Raw genomic sequence first — 21,191 nt, 5'->3', positions numbered from 1 at the left:
GGGCGTGTTTCTCAACCTCTCCAAGCTTTAGTTCACAATGCTTAAAATGGAGGCCAATATTTATTTTAAGTTTGTATTCATTTATTTATTTTGAGAGAGATGGAGAGAGCACAGGAGGGGCAGAGAGAAAGAGAGAGATAATCTCAAGCAGGTTCTGCCCTGTCAGTGCAGAGCCTGATGCAGGGCTCGAACTCACCATCTGTGAATCGACTGAGCCACGCAGGCGCCCCCGATACTTGTTTTAGAGGCTCATTGGGAGTATCGAACAAAATTCTAAGGGCAGTATCTCGAGCCCAGAAGATATTCAATAAATTCTGATTATGACTGTTTCAGAGCATGGCTAATCAGGCTCCCAGGAGTTCTGTGACACAGGCAGTTCAGTTTCTGGACCATGCTGAAACATTCTTGAAAAGAGGAAGCAATAGCCTTGAGCTGAGGTATTTATTCCTTTTCAGGTCTTTAGGGAGTGTTAAAAGACAAACAAGGAGCAGAAATAGTCACAGTGATTGGCATGGTCTTATGCCTCCTCATTTCCAGGAAGTAACCATAGTACATTTTCTTAGAGGAGCAATGACCTCTAAAAAATATGCCTCTGAGAATATATTGAACTGACCTTTATCACAGCATTTACAGTTCTGTTTCCTGTTTCTCTCTTCACAAACGTGCAAACACCTTGAGGGCAGTCTTGATCATCTCTCTGTCGCCAATGAGTAGCTCAGTGCATGGGACACGATGATCATTTGGTTAGAGTAAGGCTGTACTTAATATGAAGATGAATCCATTCTGGTCAGGTATCTTCTGAAAGTGAATACAGCAGGTACACTAAAGATTTAGTGTATATCATAATACCTAGAAAAAGCTTTTGATAACTTATGTTACACTCCCTACCATCCTATTAAGAATTTCCTGAACTCCACTTAGTGACAACTATGCCATTTTGAATACTTGGGGTTTTTTTTTTCCTTTTCTTTTCTCTTTTTTTTAGTTTATACTTAAATCAACTGGCTTTCTACCATTCTCAGTGACACCTGTAAGATCTGTGAGTCAGGGAGGCAGAGAGAAAGGATGTTTGGGTGCTCAAGGGAGTCTAGGCTTTAGATATCTGGGCTCAAATCTGATGTCCACCTCTCGCTAGCCATGCGACTGGGACCAAGTCGTTCAACGTGTGTGTCCATTTCTCATAATGCCTATGCACCAGGGTTGTTTTGAAAACATACTGGTGATAGGAAGTAGCAAGCACATAGTAGGTATTTAATGTTATAGCCCTTCCTTCCACTTTTCTGTGTTTACTGAGTATTTACCTATGGTTGGCATTTAGTGAGTTTCCTTTTGCTTTGCTCCTTCTGTCTGTGGTTAAGTCAGTAAACATTTAATACACACCAGTGGTGGATATCTTAACCCAGGTTCAAATTTCATTATGTGAATTGGACTATTTTCTTCTACTCAAGGAAATGAACACGTAGAAGTACCTTCTGTACTTAGAATCACAATCATTCCAGCCATTTTCTGCCTAACCTGACTGTTTCTTTGTTCCCACCACCCTCTAGTAATCCCCTCTGGTATTTCTGCACGGCTTCACCACCATTCTGTTTTGGGTATCTCAGATCTCTCTTCCTCCATGATCCTTTGACGATATCAGAAAAGAAGATGCACGAAGGTCTCTTAACTTTATATGTTTGCCATGCAACTGTGTGGATTGGTTAGTTAATAGAGCAGATTAAAACACTTTGTTTGATTCTGCTCAAGCATACCAGAAATACATTCAAAATCTACAGCTACAAAATGTAAAGAAGGTAGTCCAAATATAGTACTACATAATGAGGCTCCCTGTTGGTAGTATATAAAGCAGTTTAGAGTATAGCTTCAAATTCTAATGAAGATCATTTTAAATTTTGCACTGAATTGTGAATTTAAAATTCCCATGTTCTCCATAAGTATCTGAAGAGGGGCATGTAAATACCATAAGTGAATTAATTACTGCCTTAAGTTGGTAAAGCATGTGTGAATCCAAACTTTATTCTTGAACTTGCACTTCTCTTCCCAAGGTTTTTTGAACCATTTCCTATATGCCAAGTTCTGAGTACCTATTCAACTGCTGAGGACATATAAAAAAGGAATTTTTCTTTGCAGAGATTCCGTGTTTCAATCTCAGAAAAATCACCACCACCACCACCACCACAAAGTCTGCCCAGCGCCATATATGTGTATAACATGAAATTCATAGAGCAGAAAAGAGATATTTGTAAATCAAAAAAAATGTTACCTTGACTTCTGCTCCTTTTAATATGAACAGGATCGGTGTCTTTCTCTGAGAAGAAACGAAAAGACTAAATGGCAAGAATATCTCTACCTCTGGCTTATGTTTTGGTGATGTAACGTGGGACCACTGAAGTTACTGGACAAGTTTTCCAAGCTGACTTTTTTGAAGTAAACCCAAGGAGAAGTGAGGATGGATGGGACCGTTGTTAGCTCACTGATGGCGCCCACATGGCGCCCGCCCCGGTTCCTTCAGAGACTCCGTAATTTCCACGGAAGGGCCAGAGGCCCTGCCAATATCCGCACATCATTGGCATGATAGACCATAACAGCTTCTTCTGAGCCGTTCCGGTCTGTCGTGTCAATGCGTACTCAGGGAGTCCTCAATGCACGGATCATTGACACGGCACTACATAACGGCTCCTTAGCAGCCATTATTGGGTATCAAGTCAATGCATACTCAGGGAGCCTTTAACGCACAGGCCTGCACAAGCAGACACATTCCGAATACTAAAATTCCTTAGGAAAATTAGTCATTGCCCATGTGTGATGGCTGTTTTCCATTTTGGATTTTAACCATTTTGGGGAAAGGGTGAGAAGGGAAAACACCAGAGTCGTCCGAAGAGTCCTTTAAAAATGGGTGCAAGAGTTGGAAGCGTGGGGTGGGCGTATGAAGACGATGGGTTTCTCATTTTTTCCTTTCCGTAGCCTCATTTTATTGTGTCGGAGTTCTAGAAAGCACTTCACTTTCACCGAGGCTCTTTTTCAGGCAGGGTACAGCTCAGAAAACCTCTTTTATGGTTCCGATATAAATCCCAGAAAATGTAGTGGAAATGATGACAGGCTCTCTAACTATAAAATAACAGTAGTAGGTATCATTATAATAATCTTACGGAACTACACACATCAAAAATATCACGTTTTATGATCATCTCAGCAAGAGATTTCAGTCGGTTGTCATTCCAGACTTTTCACAAATAACATGTTGAGTGGGAAAGGTTCCGCAAGGATCAAAATAAAATAATGATAGTGATGATGATAGCACAGCCGTAGTAAACATCATCATCGTCGTCGTCATAATACAGCCACCTTTTATTATACCCTTACTATGTGGCAGGCACTTTGTATACATTATCTCATTTAATTTGCTCGACACGCGTTGCAAATCAGCCAGCCGTGGCTTAGCAAGGTTAAATAACTTGACTGATGATACGAAACCACTAAGTGATGGCGGTGGGATTTGAACTGGGCACGGTGAGGGTCATGCCAGTACCATTACATTTCTTCTAACGACGATCGCCTTTGGGGAACTAGGTTTACAATTTAGAACATCCAACCCCTTGTCTGCTTACCAATCGGGAAACTGAGGCAGGGCGGTTTTCGTAATTCTTCCAAATAACAGAGTCAGAGTCAATACCGGCATGCGACCTCGCAAATGCCCTTTCTCTCTGACGACCTGTTAACCACTTAACAAGACTTGGGAATTTCAGAGACTCTGTTTGTGTTTCGGAAGGAATGTCCACTGTTGCCATCACTTCTGAAAAGATTCCCCCGCACCAAATCAAAATGGTGCGAGTTTGCTGTTGTTGATATTTTTCCCTTTTGTGTTCTGCTTACTGACTGACATCTGCTATCATGCTAAGCAGGTGTTCCTATGTAAACGAACGTGCCCTGTTTGTGTTTCGCCATCCTCGCTGCTGCGCACCCAAATGAGCAGCGTGATTAAGAATCCTGTAAATTTTTGAAAGGAAACGGATGGCTACCCTACTAGAACATAATTACACCGTTCCAACATCCGCAGCTCACTGCTGCAGCCGAGTTGGAGAACAGCAGAAATTAATAATATATAATAGCATCATTCTCGTAATTTATAAATGAAATAAAGTAGAGAGGAGATTCTGCTGATATGCATTTTCTCCTTAATTCTAAAAGACAAAGTATAGATTAGAATTTTAGTGGGGTGAAACCTGGCCAGTACTCTACCACTAGTTGCCTGATTCATGATAGGAGTGATTTTGCTGAGGGAAAGAGCTAATATCTTCTATTAGGCCAGGGGGGAAAAATGAATAAACAAGGCCCTCTAAAGGCAATACTAGATAAAGGGGGCCTGGGAAACATTTCTACGGATTTTGTGCCCGCTGTATTTTTAAAGGGTATGGCTATTTTAGGACTTCAGTGTGTGTTACGTTTTTTCTTTCATGATAGTAACATACCACCGTAGGTCAACCCCTCTGAGGAAAGAGAGACTTGATCAGGTTAAGACATGGCCCAACATAAACTTTATGCTAAAAAGCATTTGGTCAATTCTGGAGCTCTGGTGTACAACAATGCACATATACTGAAGAATACTGTTCTGTGTACCAAAACATTCGTCCATAGGGTAGATATACGTTAGGTGGTTTTTACCACACACAAAAAAGAGGCATGTATATCTTAAAAGAAAAAAAGCACCATGATTTTGAGCACCCCAAATGTACCAATTGGCCTCTTATTACAAATCACCATTAGAGTAAGGGACTTGATTCTTTTAATCACGCCTTTCAACTATGCTGGAGAAATAATAGAACTTCCCAAAGAGGCAAATAAATTATGTGTTAAAAAGTAGCCAGTCCATAACCCTGTGACATAGGACCGTGGAAGGCAGTTCAAAATTGAAAATATTTTTGCTTTACCTTGTCATAAGAAAGTTTCTGGACAAATGGATATGCTCAACGTTTCGAGGGTTGTCCCCCATGAGTCCTATGCCCACAACAGACATATAGACACATTCATACACACATATAGGCAATTCGCCTTAAGAAAAATTATATTATTTAAATAGTGTTATTTTAAGCAATTTCTTTCTGCTTAATTTCAAAGAATGACAATATGTTCAAAGGGGGGGGACACCTCAACATGGATTTTCTTGCTTTAATTAACCTTAGAGAACGTGAAAATACTACTTGGCTTTTAAGAAAAGCATGTCCATTTAAGATGCTTATTCATTTAAGCAGTATTCATGTAAAGGTCCCCTTGAGTATACTCTATGTGTTTTGATTTGGTTCAGAGAAAATGTATTCATTTAATAGATTTATTTCATTAACAGGTATTTATTTAAGTGGGTTCCACTGTATTTAAATCTCCAAACAGTTTCCATCACTTCCTTGCTTACTTGCTTTATGTTGACTAATTTTAATAAGCCTTAGGTGCCTAAGGTCTTATTGAGTGTTCAGTTTGATCAATATGGTTAAATTAAAATTGTGCAAAATATAAGCAAATGTACTCTAACAACACAGTGAAGAATGTGCTATGCACCAAGCATTGATTGGTATGCTGTATGCAGGGATGTGTTGTGGTGGGTGGGTAAACCTCTAAACTACCTGGAAACTACAGTTCTCCTTCAAACCTCTTCTCCCTCTGGACACACCCACGTCCTCTCCCACCCATGCATTCAGGGAACAGTCACACCCCAGGAAGTAGAAAAGCAAGGAGATTATGTCAGGTGTTATGCCTTTTGATGTAATGGGAAACAGAATGGAAGAGTCACGGGGAAATCCTATAGAAAGAAAACATAGCTAAGATCTTATAAGCTCTGGCTATCCCTAACATGCTTTAGGCCATCCCAATTTAGAATGGAGAGGCTAGTTCCTTTTCACAGAATAGCTTTTTATTTTATTGTAATTATTCCTAAATCTTAATCACTTGGTAGCTTGCATCTTTTTTTTTTTTTAGACTTCTTGCTTGTCAAGTTTGATTTGACAAGATACCAAAGACAAAAAAAAAAAAAAAAAAAAAATCTGAAGTATACCAAAAATCAGCCTTGCCATTAGTACTGCATTTGAAAATCTGTATAACTCAATAGCTTAATAGCTTTCCAACAAACTCATTCCTTTCTATATAATTGTAGGGCTAAATGCAGAACCAAGTATGTCGTAGTGGGTTCCATTTAGCATGTATGTTTGTATCTCCCATCCTTTTGTTGTTGTTGAGAGAGAGAGCACGCATGTGAACAGGGTTGAGGGGCAGAGAGAGAGGGAGAATCTCAAGCGGGCTCCATGCCTAGCGTGGGAGCCCAACACAGGGCTCGATCTCACAACCGTGAGATCATGACCTGAGCTGAAATCAAGAGGCGGATGCTTAACCTACTGAGCCACCCGGGTGCCTCTGTATCTCCCATTCTTAAATCGATTTCTTAACCTTTCTTTTTATTCTTTCTCTGTTTTCCTTTCTTGCCTGTTTTAAGCAATGCAATAGGAATATAAAGTATACTTAATATTCAATGCCAACCTTTTCAAAAATCTACCACAATCACTTAGTGACCATAATTGTATATCATATAAAAGTGTTCCTAATATGTGTTGGCTGTCAGGGAAGTTTCTTTCTCCTACCTGTTGTGTGATCTCGTATCTATCTTGAATCTCCTTGCTAAGTGATAGCTGCCATCACAGCTCTGGCTTTCCTTGATATTATCTCTTCCTACATGTCCAAAACATAAGTTCACATGAGCAGAAGTTGATCTTATCAAAGGTAAATCAGAAGTTAAAAAAAAAAAAAGGCAGGGAGATTAAAAAAAATTTTTTTAATGCATATCTTGCAAGCAATTATTGTATTTAGGAAAATGTGTTCTGTTGAGATGAAAATCGTTCTCTAAAACTGACCACATAGGTTTACAAGCATAGTAAAAATTTGAAGTTTCCCTTTAAATTAAATTGAATGCTGGAGTTTCCTAAACTTCAATAGTATAGTCACCAGCAAGACTGCAAGATAATGTTCGAGTCTTAAAATCATCAGAAGTAAGGCAACCAATATAAGTTCAGAAGAACTGACTTTATTTTTTGTGGTGGGGCCAAGAAAAATACTTAGCTTTGTGTTTAGTTTTGTGCATGTTAATCTTGATTTTTCTTAGTGTTTTGTATGTTTTGAGTTTTTAATATCAAAGGTAGTGCTCTTTGTAAACAAGTGTAAGTTTACCCAGGCAGCTTCACTTACACCCTTCCCTTGTAATCAGATGTGAAAATTACACCCTCCCTTTTGGATACATGATAATTACACAGTTCAACATGCAAAGAATTGTCTCTGTTTCAGTTGTTGGAATGAAAAAGCTGAGACATTCAGTAAAATATATTATTATATTAAAGATCATTTCCATAATTGTTTTTGGGATTTGTAATCAAAACCATGATCAAGGTAGTTTTAGTTTTAAAAAGAATACACATGGAAATAAGGAGTGGATAAAATTAATTGCTAAGTTCCACTTCAATGGCCATTCTCTTATTTTATAAAAAAGCAATTGAGAAGATACATTACATTCTTTCTTTCAAAAAAATCTTTTCATATCCTATTTGACATTTTCTTTCTCCATGCTTATAGACATACCTATTTTTCATGTAGACCGGAAACAAAGGCTAAAATATCTACATTTTTGTGATCAGTGTGAAATTTTTTGTCAGAGGAGAGAGATACATGCAACAAAGGAATTTTTTTAGGAGATGTGTTTTATTTATTGTTTATGTTGTATTTGTTTTCAAGAGTCCTTTTGAGCCAATTGAGCCAACTGTGAAAGTTTTGTAAATTCAGATGGGGCACCTCAACCTTGACCATCAGGTTACTCAGTTCATCTGCAGCACCACTTATATCATAAGGTAAAGACATATGTCAGTGTGGGCATAAGACAAAGCCTGAAAAAAACTCAGGGATTTTGGAAAATAACACTAATTCAAAAATATTTTTTTCCTCTTTGAGGAGGATGGTTTAAATTATTGATTCCTTTTTTACTTTCCTAAGCAAAGAAGAAAGGAACAGGAGACAAAAGGCAGGATTAGATAACTAATATCATGGTTTCTTAAAATAGTTTATGTCATAAAGGAATACCTCAACTGATTAGTTCTCTATTTATTTATTTTTCCTACTCATCCAAACACTGGCACAGGATACATATTCATACAGCCCAAATCTATTTTTCCTAAAGTATCCTAACAGATTTTTGATTCTCAAAATGTCTCAAACCAATTTTCAAATACTTGGACTTAGATGATAAAACTAATTAGTCTTTATCTGTACAACCTTTTGTGTTTCTAAATCATTACATAGTCTGACATGTATATTTAATTTTCCAAAATGTTTTCCCTAGAGAGCATCCATATATTTTTAGAACTTGGAAGGAACCAGAGATTTCAACTCTTCTCACCCTTAGGTACTTCCCTCATTGGGCAGAAATTGAAACAGAGCTGGCAAAACCAGGAATTCAGTCCTAGTCTTCTGATTCCAAATTAGGGACAGGATACTGTTTTGAATGTTGTTGATAGTTTTCTCTCAAGATCCAATCTGAGATGATGTCTTATTTTTAGGCTACGTGATTCTCTACTCTGAAGTGTCAGGTTATAATTGTGGTATGTGCCAAGAAATGAGTGGGCTAGAATCAGAAAATCCACGGCACGTATGTGCTGAGTTATCGGACTATGGAGTCACATGTTCTGAACTCAAGACTCTGGTTTTACTGCTTCTATGTTTCTTTGGAAAGAGTGGACAGTTGCTTTTTAGGTGAGGCATTTTCATAATTCTTGTACAGGCAGGGCAGAGCGCCCAGAAAATGTTTCACCTGGCATTGACATTAGCCTGGCATTAAGTGGGTTCCCATTCCAGTCCCATTTCAAAAGTAAGCCTATCCTGGCACAATAGAGTGTGGTGAGAAGAGTCCATGGCAGAGAGCAGGTAGAGGAGATGACAGGAGAATTGCCAGGAAGGAATGAAAAGGCCTATGTACTTGGTCCCATTGTCCACATCCACCATCACCATCAAGCAGTGACAGCGGTGGTGAGGCAGAGGTGGGGGTGGGGGGTGGGGAAAGTACAGAAGAAGCCATTCTTGATTACTCTACATGTCCCCTACTAGTTTCTGTCCCAGGAGGTCAATTGATGTGTGGAGTTCTAGGATCACAACCTGGTATGACAAGAAGACTCCTGGACTTGGGTCAGGAAACTTGGACTTCTGGCACTCCCAGAGCTGACAGCCGGTCTCAGCTTGGTCAGCACCAGCACCTCTTTGGGCCTCATATCCCTAGCTGTAAAATGTAGAGACTGGACAGAGGTTGCAAACTAGTGGCCGACAGATGTGTTTGCTTTGGCTCACAAAGTATTTTAAACACATTTGAGTTGGTTGCCAATATTTAAAAATTGGGAAAATCACTCAAAAATCCAGAAACTCAGAAGATCTAATATCTCTGGCCTACATGGCTGCAAAGAAAGAGGAAATTTCTCTGGATCCCTGACAGAAGGATCAGCCGACCTCCCTCACCTGCATGGTCTGTGTGGACCCTGGCGTGTGTGACCCCAATCCTCTCCAAGTTCTATAATTTCAAATCTGATTTGCTTCACTCTACAACATATATGGAATCCTTAGTGGTTTCTACATCCACAGTAGAATGCTAAGGTATTTGTCTGTATAACCAACATCAAATAAAAGTTGGAAAAATTTTAGATCAAATAAATCAGTGCCATTTGGAACAAACTCTTACTTTGAAATCTGATGACGGGAGGCAGGTATAGCTCAGGAAAGGCGGCCTTTAAGATAGTCACAGGAAAGGTTTGGTCTCAAACAATTGTCCACCCAGCAAACTAAATAACTATTATAAATTACCCCCAAATTTATTTTTTAAAGCCTAAGGCAAACAATATAGGCTTCTCCAGTTAACATAGCATGTTCCCACATCTCCCACTAAAAGCAACATCTACAATCTCTATTTTGAATATTGGGTTCATGAACTTTTTCTGTTCACATAATTGCAAGCAAATTATGTTGGCCCAGGAACTATTGTGTCCTCTTCAAAAGTAAAGAAATATCCTTGATTTAGAAAGTCATATTTTTATAAACCTTTTTTTCCCAGATATATCCAGTTTGAACACAAAGGGTAACGTTTGCAACTAATGGTTATGGGGTGTTTGATGTCGTCCAAGGTGCTTTGACAGAAATATCTCATTTGATCTTCAAAAAAATTCCAGAAGGTAGAAAGAGTAGTCTGAGATGTAGGAAAGTTGGAAGACTATTGGAAAATTGGTCTAGTATCTGTGAAAGACCGAGTATTCAAGCCTATAGTTTCTAGCCCCACGTTTAGTGCTTTCCATGCTATAGCTGTGTTTCTAACATGGGTGGATGGATGGATGGATGGATGGATGGATAGGTAGATCGATAATCTTACCTAAACAATGATTTTTGGTTTTGGTCTCATGAATGAGCAGAATTGTCTCAATGTTTCCTTAGTTACATAAAGAATGCTTTTGGTAGCTATTCTTAACTGGATCCTGGATTTTTATTAAGGGAAACTGGCATGTAAAACACACACACACACACACACACACACACACACACACACACAATTCACAGGTAGTGTAGAGAATAATTTAAGATCAAAGTTTTACAGTGAAATAATCATCCAGAGGAATGGAGAGGGGGCAAAAAAAAAATAATACATGAAGAAGGTTGTAGAAATATAAGGGGCGTAACTATAACATAACAAGGTAGAAGATAAAACAGAGATTTTATGGAGCGATGAGAAGAAATGTAAGGAGAAATACAGGACAAGGAGACTGTACAGTAATTTAAGAAGTGAAGCCCTTTAGGACAGAGGAAGGAGATAAATGGGAAATACTAGAGAGGAAGCAAATTTTAGGAAGTGTGGAAGCAAAGCCTGTAGGCCAGAAATCTGAGCAGGCTTGAAGAGAGGGGAGGATGGTTAAATATGGAAACACAGAAAGGGATGTTTTTAGGAATTCAGAAGCTGAAAGGAAAATAAATTTTAATCACAAAACTCTGTGAAGACAGCATCAACAAGTTTGAATTGCAGGAAAGGGAATTCACATGGTTAGAAGGAAAGAATAGAAATTAGTAAGAGAAGTCTTTGGATTTCAAGAGGTAGGAAGAGAAATGATTAAGAGGAAAGAAGGCATGGTGGGTAGAGGGGGAAAATGACATGACTGGGGTCACAGCAAACTGAAATGATGCAGAAAAGGAGCCATTCATGAGAGAACGGGAAGGGAGGGAGAGAAGAAGGAAGGAAAGGAGGAAGGGAGGAAAGAAGGAAGGGAGAGAGGGAGGGAAGGAGGGAAGGAAGAAAGGAAGGAAGGAAGGAAGGAAGGAAGGAAGGAAGGAAGGAAAAGAGGGAGGTAGGAAGGAAGGGAGGAAGGAAGGAGGGAAGAAAGGAGGGATGGAGGGCAGAGAAAGAAAAAGGGAGGAAGAAAAAAGAAAGGAAAGAAAGGAAAAAAAAGAAAGGAAGGAAGGAAGGAAAGAAGGAAAAGGAAAAAGAAAAGGAAAGAAACTAACTTAAGTTTTGTTGGGAGGGGACTGAGCCCCCAAGGTGATAGAGGCAAAAGTGGTAAGGAGAAAGTGGGAACTGGAAAAGAGAAGGCAGTAAGACCGTTATGATGCTAAAAGCACTGTTAGCAGGAATGAGGCTTTGTGTTTTTTCATTTAAGTCTATGTATATTCGTTTCTCTTTTCTGTACGTGGGGACCCTACTGTATTTCACATATTCATATTCTACCCGTATGATCAATTCACATAGGAAAGTAATTTACAAAAATAAGCAACTTCTGACTCTTTCATGTTTCCCACCAGGTGAGGTAACCCTGATGATTATCTGTCTGTCTGAAGGACACAGTACCACCGGGAGTGTGGCAATGGTGCCAGAGGTCACAATCATTTTTTGAAACTGTTTTTTTAAATCGATTCATGATTCATAGAAAGCGGGAATTATGTTCAAACATTTATGGCAAAACATACTCTAGATATTAATTTACATTGCTTATACTAAAGATCTCTTGAGTTTTTAGTTTGACTTACAGATTTTTCATCTACTTTTTATAGGTTGTATTTCATAACAAAATTGTGTCTATCCCTCAACAATTCTTTTCCTTGATACAAAACACTCATTTCTCTAGACTTAGATACTTTCTTGCTCTGAATGGTCTAAGAGTGTACTCCATGGGGTGCTAGCATTTGGAAGGCTTTTCTCCCCGAACTATTTCTACCTTCCTCTTTAACTGAGTGGATGTAAAGCCTTTGGCCATACAATTTTCTTATCACTGTGAAAATGGGGCTAAAAATCATAACAAACATAAGAAACAGGAGGAAATTAGTATATGCCCTTCCAGACACACCCTGGACCATGTGCTCAGGCCATGCAGTTGTGCCCCTCAAGAGTGGGTTGAGCAACCTGGGGAACCTTGGTTTACCTGTGGGCGGGGATGCGATCCCTCTGCCATAAATGCAAAAAAAAAAAAAAAAAAAAAGTCTTTCATAAGAACTTAAAGCAATTCTCTTCAATACTCAATTTAATCTAATCTTTTTTTCTTCTTCTTCCTTTCCTTCTTTCCTCTTCCTTTCTTTTTCTTTTCCTCTCCCTAATCCCTGACCCCCTTCCAAGATTTTCACCTCAAAGATAGAAATGCCTGAAAAGAAAACCAAAATCACTGTGCTGCAGTACTAACAAGTAATCCTGTATTTGTTAGAAACCAGTTTGAACTAAGGGACAAAATTCCCCAAAGTAGCTATGTATCTGAAAACCTTCTTTAGGTCTAGCCAGGCTATGAATGGATACATCTTTCATGTTGTACAAACGAATGCTTATGTACAGCCACCTGAAGAAAAGAAATGCCTTACTAATGACAAGCTCTATTTTACAGGAGTAGGAAACATAGCTAAGTGGCTTTTGGAATACTTATTGGACTCGTTCATTTATTTATTTATTATTAACCTTACCATATAGAGAAAAAGGAGGTGATAGTAGGTAGCTAGGTGAGACAACAGGATGGCAGACAGAATTCCTGACCATCAGGGTAGAAGGAATTTGTAAGACATGTAACCTAATATAGTTAAGTTTGGAATGGCACACAGGCTGGGGGTGGGGGAGGCAATGTTTCAAGAACAATCATTGTCCTTAAACATCCTCCTAAGGCTAAGTCACTCATTCCCCCCCCACACACACACACACCCCTTTCTTCCTAGAATTAAGGAAAGTCTTTCCTTAACTTGGGTTGCTATGCAGAGATGCGAAATCTCATTGGCTCCGAATGCTTTTCTGTCTAGTAGCGACTACTGGGAACCCTGCTAATGTGCATATTGATGTGCCCTGTAGCTTCAGAGATGATGAAAGAGCATATTACTTATTTCCACAACAACAAAGCTAAGAGAAATTTGAAAGCAGCCAGTTATTTTACCTGGGGACTTTCTCCCAGGTGACAGGGTTATAGAGCCATGGAATTTAAATGTGGGGGGCAGTCCCATTTTCTAAAAAGTTTTTCTGAGGAGCCACAATACCACTCTCAACCAAAAAAAAAAAAAAAATTAAAAGACTGTTGCTTTCATTTGCATTCATTTAGTCAACTATGCCTAAAATATGGAAAAGACATTATTATGCTCATTCAGAGTGTATTTTATTCGTTGTTTACTAGGCTGGACTGACATGATATGATTTGTGCTTTGCGGGGTCACAACAAGCTACTTGCAGGACAATTTGCTGAATCAAGAGGATGATTGTGTCTGGTGCCAGTCAGTCGCAATTAGGACCAGGATCAGGGAGGCCCAGGGTTTGTGCATCGTCTTGGGCTAGCCGCATAGAAATCAGCTCACCTGAAACTAATTGTCACAACAGAGACCTTATGCAAATGAGCCCTGGGGTTAGCGTGGGAAAAGAAAAACTGTCGCAAAGATAGGTGACCTGCTGAGCAGGGGGTCTGTTGCTGGGGAAATCTTTGTTCAATGAGTTTAAAAATGTTTTCATTGTTCAAAATCCAAAAAAAAAAAAAAAAAAAAAAAAAAAAAAAAAAAAAAAAAAAAAAAAAAAAAAGGCATACCCACTCACCAACAGTGTGGCAAACACACTCATCTAAAATTCCAATAAAGTACAAGCCTGCTTTGGAGCATGCAATAAATTGGGAGTCTATACTTTATAAGGGCTATGGCAGGAAAATAATTTTCCCTTTGCAAGGGCCTTTAAAGTTTAGGTGCTGTGGATTGCAGAGTGGGCCCACCTTGAAAATTCTCTCGGAAGGTCAGGTCTGCCGCTAGCCAGCCGAGGAGGAGGACTTCTACTACCTTTCCTACCTGCATCCCAACTGTCCTTGTCTACACTGCCTTGAAGGGTGCCTGTGAGCTAGACAAGAGAGGCCTGCTTTCTAATCGAACCTCACTTTTATCTCAGGTAGAAAAGAAGGGCCAGGCAAGTTCCCTGCCACATGGCAAAAGAAGCCAGGAAACAATGGGCAGTTTCTTAAGCTGTGGTTTCTCGAATGTTCACAAAATTAAATGAAATGCAAACATTGTGAAATTCCAGGACAGGTTATGCAGCCCAAGTGATAATAGATTGTAGAAATTTAGCAAAAGAAAACTTATTTCCCGTTTCCAAACCCCCAACAAAAACATGTATAAATTAGAAATATTGTAATTCAATCTTACAGCACTCCTTTGAAATGGTCTTCAAAATGTTCAGCTTCAGAAAGCTAGATGAAGAAAAGCCATTTTAAGGTAGTAAACATATTTCTATGTTATCGTAACAAAGTTGCCTTTGGGTTCTCGATTGATTTTTAGCTTTTCAGTCTTGTTTCCCTAAAAAAGTATGGGTTAACATATTGACCCTACTTAGCTTTTCGCTGAAAATTTGCCAGCAACATATTAAATAATGTATATTCACACAGCAGTATAAATCAAATAAGGAAAAAAAAATGGGGAATTCTAAGCTTTTGCAAGAACAGAGATACTTTGTGTCTTAGTGATTCCAAAAGAAGAATAATTTGAATAAAATATTTTAGGTGAGAGAAAAAGAAAAGAGAGAGTGGCACCGCATTAGCTTTGAATGCAAATGTTATTTTGTTTGGCAAATCACTGGGTCTAAGACAGTGAGTGTTTTCATTGCGTCTCCTAACGGGCCGGATTGAAATTTGGACTCGTGTCTGCTAAGCAAGCTCAGGAATCACCTTGATGGCCACCACAAAACCTAAAGAAAGTTAGGCTCAAAAGCAGCACGGCTTAATCACAACTTAAATTAAAAGGAAAAAAAAGAAACCAAACTCTTTTGTCCCTTCACCACTGTCTGAAATAATTTCCACATATAGGAGATGGTTCACAGTGGGTACGAAGTGCTCAGCTTTCACTCATCAAACTTTAATCGGAACTGCATTTTAGTTTTTGAATAAAGAACACTTAAAAAATTTAGATGCAAATTATTTTGCATTATTCATGCTCTAAGTGTCCTTGTAGATTTAAACACTTCTGAGGCCACCTTGATTCAAGTAATTACCTAGGCCCTCACTGCTCCGTCATGAATAAGGTATTTTGTACAAGTAAAGTATGCACCCGATGAGCTTTTAAAGTGGCTTTACACTGAACTTGTGTATTGCTTCTCGTGCATGAGTGAGCCGAACACACGTTGCAATCTGTCTCAGGTGGGAAACCCTGGCTGGGCATCCATGGGTGACGGGATGAAACCCGAGCGTCTCTCTCCACACACATGCTCTGCCTTTGTCTCTTCTTAAGAATCTCAAAGTGATTCTCCTGCCTGACTCTAGTAGCTGTTTGAGAATCTAAGCGAGCAATAGATTAGGAAAAGAAACGAGAGGGAAAGTGGCAGTGGAAGTGCTTAACTCCTCCAACGCCAGAGTTCATTTAAGTGTCCACTTTTCAGACCACCGCATCTTCATCAGCAAAGGCTTCTGCGGAAGGTAAGAAGTCTCTCCGACTCTACGTGGCTCTGTGCATCTGTCTCCCCATCTGTCCGCCCGGGCTCCTCAGCGATTAGAGCGGAGTCCTCCCGCCACCACAGAATTCTTCACAAAATGGAACTGGTTTCACACTCAGAAGCGAGTGAAGAATGCTTACTATAGAAATGAAAGTGACCACAGAGCATAAATCTCTAAGTTTATCCACACACACGAAAAGAAGGTTTGTAAGAGTTAAATATAATTGGCCGAAGCTTGTAGCTGGCGTTTGTTACAAAATGCCCAAGCCTTTCCTTTCCAACTCCGTGGCTTTGAAGAATTATAGGAATTTTATGATGTGCTATTGGAGTTACACTGGCAGAGATTACAGAAAAGGGGTTAAAGTTGGTTTATGGTAGAAAAAATTATGCAGAAACCAATAAAAATAAACACACTCAAGTAGACTAAACTTGCTGGGCTTTTAGTTTTAGTTTAACAAAGGAAGTTTAGATGGAAGTAAATGTTGCAGCTTTTAGAAAATTAGTTGACACTCATACTTGATCATCTTTACTACGCAGCGGTATAATTAATATTTAAACATTCTAATAATGCAACTTGCTTTGCATGCACTTTTCAGCCTCACAACAGTATATTTTATCTGGAATTGTGCTAGCATTTTCTTGGGTACTGCCCATTTTCATAGAGTTACATTTAAAATAGAGTAGGACCTTAGCCCTTATGGCCAGTAAAACATCCATAGGAGAGTGAAAAGGTTTCATACATCTACCAGACAGTTTATTATCAGGACCAATATTTACCCGAGATAGTAGAGAATATACAAATTTTGTTTCATTGCCCCAGTGCACACTTTTAAAAAAACGGAGTAGATTGACTTTGAAAGTTGCATCTGGCTGTTGTCCGCTCACTGCTTATTGTCCAAAACGGGAGAATTTTGATTTTTCGATAGCAGTGTGAAATGAGTAGGCAGTACGTGAAATACTGAACCCACCGGTGTCTGCCCATTCATTGAGGTGTCTGATTAACAGAGTGACGAATTTTTATTTTCAGTGTATGAAATCGGTTCGAGAGCATTGTCTGAGTTGTGACAGCTGAAATGCCCAGGAACTTGGTAAAACAATAAAACTAGTAAAACATAGAGAAGTTAACTAATTGAGAGAAGACTGAGCTAGTTTATTTTCACACGAGAGCTTTCTTCCTGTTCCAGTCTTGGGGCTGTAGGTGGTAGGGAAAAGTTGTTTCAGGTGCTACCCCTCAGCTCGGTCCCTTTGAAGAGTGCAAGGTGCCCAGCGTTCTTGATCTTCTCGTTTGAATGGGGGGAGAAAGCATTCTAGTTTTCCACTGTAACTTCAGTGTTCTTTAATATAAAGAGAATTCGCATGCACATATTTACTGCTCATTCTGTATAACCGAGTAGGTGTACTGAGCTCGAGGTCTATTTTGAGATTCAGCCCACGTTAACCCCTTGAGGCCCACTTCACGAGAGGTACTGCCCTGTGGGAGTCCTGTCGTTTAGTGAAGGATGAAGCTGTAATAGATCCACGGCCACGCCAACACTGGGGCATCCCGTTTCACTTAATTCTGTGAAGCCTTGAGCCGTGGTTTGCACAAATCAAATGGCGCAAATGAAAACTGCACAATTAGGCAGGTTGGATTTCGAGAGAAAAAAGATAAGCCATAGAAAAAATAGTCAATATAAAATATTACTATAGAGCAGCAATATGTAAACTAGTCTTCACATGGAAAGAACCAGAGGGACCTCATGAAGTAGCTGTCAAGAGATGGTTTGCACTGGCTGTTTTATTTCCTTATGTCAAAGGAAGTCATTTTCGCAGATTCATGGAGACGATCGTTTTTATTTCTGATATTCAGAAACTGAGCTGGCAGTTTGGTGTCTTTGTATTTTATTGGGTTTGTTTTGAGAAAGGGAGTTAAATGAACTCAGCTTACAAATAACTAACAGCCCCCGGACTGTTTAAAACCTGCTATTGAGGTGGTAAAGTAGAGATAAGTTGAACCCAACTGCTGTCACACGTATGGGTTTGACAGATAGGTAAGTCTGAGAGTGGACAAAATTAAAAGCATTTTTCATATGCTAATCTCCACCTGCACAGGAATAATTTTTTTTTAAAGGGGGCAGCCTACTGGTAGAGTAAATTCAAGAGCTGTCTATCACCAGTACATTACTTCTAGGAATGGCCGTGACACAAAAAAACCGAATAACTAGTTTCATGAGAAAAGTCTTCCATAGAGTCTTAGTTCCAGATGGGTGTCATGACAGCCATGGACCAGCAATTTGTGGAAAGAAAAATGACCCATCCATATAGCTTTTAAACTCAGCTAATAATTCCCTCCATATGTAATTGGCTCAAAATTATGTCTGAAGAATTACTTGTTTAGTTGCAAACAGAGGTAAAAGGGAGAACGGTGATCCGCCTTGCTTTTCAGGTGATAGGTACATGTGAACTTCACGGTGCGTGTGGGAGACAACCAGGGACGCCAATCAGAACCTACAGGTTAACCCACAGCCATGAAATCTGAGAAGGTTTATAGCAAGTCGGTAATAGTTTCAGTCCTCTGCGAGAACACATAAACTCAAACTTCATGCTGGGACAAAACAGGGCGGGACATTTGAGGTAGAGGGTGAGAAAACCCTCTTCTTCTTATGACAAAGCCTCTCCCATACTTGTTTAAATGCCACTGGGCTGTTATTGAATGCTCACCATTTCTCTGGGTTTTATATTCTTGTACAAGAAGCTTTGGGAGTTTCCTTTAATTTTGATAAATATTCAAATTTGCACATAATTTCTACACTTCAGTTTTGAATGATAGAAAATTTCCCATGCTTGTTGAGTTTCCTTTCAAGTAAGAAAGTAATTCTTGTAATAAATGAAAATGTTGCGTTTCTTTTTCCCAATATTGTCAAGATAATAAACCCTTACCTTAGTCTATAAATTCAAGATTCACTAATTTATTGAAATGAGAGCCAAAGTAGTCTGCGAGAAATCTTAAACAGCAAATGGTAACTCAAAATAAATGGGTAATTATGTTATCTTAGGTAAGGATCTGCCTTTTTCTATTAGAAAGTCCTCAGGCTTGGGAAACTTGTGGTTCAAGTGCCCGTAACTGGGTTAGAGCCCTCAGTTATTATATGGTACTCCGTCAGGCCCTATGAATGAAAATTGCAAGCAATGATTACGATACTGGTGTCTCTTATAAATATAGTATACCTGAGAGATGACAGTCAGAGAAAGTTTCTAGCAGGCACTAAATAAAGTGGTTTGCTTTGGCTTTACTTGCAGGGAAACCTGGTCAATGGTGATCTTACTTTTTCAATGGAACTTAAACCCTGATGCCATGTGACCGACCAGGCTGCTAACATGAAGGAGAAGAGTCGGTTAGCATCATTAACATTCTTTGATTGGCGAGCACATTAGGAGGTAGATAAGGGAGCAGTGCAGGCGACCCACCTCCTGGCCACGGGAGGACAGTGCCTGGAATGTCTGCAATGTGTTTCTATTTTTGTCACACCTATGTGTGGCCACCCATCTGGTCTGAATCAATCAGTTCCATCCCGGGGCTCTGCTTCTCTCCCAGCTGAAATAATACCCTCCTTTTCCAGTGTTCTGCCTTAAGGAGGTTCACTGTTCACAATTGCCCATGCAAGGCTATTCACAAGCCTACATGTTTGTAAACACTGGTGAACCCAGGAAGAAGCACTGGGGAGAATTAAAAAAAAAAAAAAAAAACCAGAATATTTTATGGATTCACTCTGTTCTACTAGAAAGAGTACTTGGGGGAGCTGAATGAATCATTAGCAAACTATTTGACCCCAGAAAGTAAAAGAATGATGCGATACCATTTTGTATACATATATCCTAATTTATTTTTTAATGAATTTTTCTTTGCTTGAGTTTAAACCATGAATTTCTGTGCTGTTTTACCTACAGCAGATAAAGCCAGGGTCTAGAAGTATTGGCCATGACTTAGCCTAAAGTATCGTCTTAGGCCATTTCTTTCTGCTCCACACTAGAATCCATAATGCTCAAGTTGCCTACACTGCTGTACCAACCCTACACCTCTGCTTCTAGATCATTTTCTTACATTCCTCATGTGCACACTCTGTTCTTCAGCAATCCAACATCCATGCCTCCCCCATCAGATTCCTGCACACCTGACAGCCTCTCTCTTGATGTTCCAGCTAGTAGACTACTGACCTCTATTAAAAAGGTCAAGGTATTCACCAGTGAAACCTGCTTTCGTACCACATAGCACTCTTCCCACAAAAGACCTCAAAACTTACTGACATCGGCATCGGCGAATTAAATAACATGGCAAAAAGCAACTCATGTTCCCTATCTGCCCACTTTTCCATTGCAGTGGGAAATACCACCCTATCGTGGACCTCCCAACCGGGAACCCCAGGGTTATTTTTGTCTCACCCACTGCCTTTCTCACTCCCCACATCCAGTCTGTTAGCAACCATGGCCACTTTTTCTCCCTTTTTTTTTTTTTCTTTTGGCCAACATTTCCTGAATCCACCCCCTTCCTTTTCATTCTCATAGTTGTGGTCTTAGTGTAGGCTTTGGCCTTGGCCCACTGGGAATTTGCGGGCTTCTTCTGTATCTCCCTCCATAAGAGCACATCAAGCCTCAGCTTAATTTACCACTTCTCTGTCTGTACCTTTAACCAGCCCATCATTTTCTGTGGGCTCCATCGAGACTGTCAACTGCTTTTTGGACTATGTTCGGAATCTCCCTTTCTAGGTCTCACCTCCTCATCCAACTCCCTTCTAATGGCACTCACCTTTTTGCTTGCTTTTCCTGGATAAGCCAATCCATTCTTTACCTAGTCATTCTCTCATTGCTTCAGAAGCTCTTCTATGTTGTACCAATCCCTGATCTGTGCCCCCTGTGTGGCAGATCCTGAAACTTCGTAACTTTCAATAGTCCTTCCTTCCCTTCCCTCCATTCTGGTATGGCAAAGTATGGTCAATGAGAATGAGTCCAAGTTCAAAACTTCAGCTCTTCCAGTTGCTACCTATGACATTGAGCAAGTGACCTAACACCCCTAAGCCTCAGTTTCCTCATCTATAAAATGGATTCTTGTGAAAAAAAAAAAAAAAGAGCGAATTATGTTGGACACTGCTGACACATCATAAGCACCAGTTAAGTCTTTGTTGTTGTCATTATTATTGTTACTATTACTGTTCCTCAGAGGACAACTACCCAGCCACACACCTTCAGTTACCCT

The 21,191-nt window shown here is 39.6% G+C and overlaps 1 protein-coding gene and 1 long non-coding RNA gene across 7 annotated transcripts in view; one reads left to right on the top strand and one right to left on the bottom strand.

The window, feature by feature from the left end:
• ZEB2 (zinc finger E-box binding homeobox 2) overlaps positions 1 to 21,191 on the top strand; it is a 130,050-nt gene that overhangs the window by 26,358 nt on the left and 82,501 nt on the right. The gene's annotated exons all lie outside the window — the stretch shown is intronic.
• Positions 428 to 2,580, bottom strand: LOC123598892. Its single transcript, XR_006712859.1, has 2 exons — positions 2,264 to 2,580; positions 428 to 798 (listed from the first exon to the last, which is right to left on the bottom strand). It is a non-coding gene; the product is annotated as an uncharacterized LOC123598892 (long non-coding RNA).

Source organism: Leopardus geoffroyi, chromosome C1, assembly GCF_018350155.1.
Source record: "Leopardus geoffroyi isolate Oge1 chromosome C1, O.geoffroyi_Oge1_pat1.0, whole genome shotgun sequence".
NCBI classification, from domain to species: Eukaryota; Metazoa; Chordata; class Mammalia; order Carnivora; family Felidae; genus Leopardus; species Leopardus geoffroyi.
Note: the sequence above shows the minus strand (reverse complement) of the source record. Positions and strands in the feature narration are given on the sequence as shown.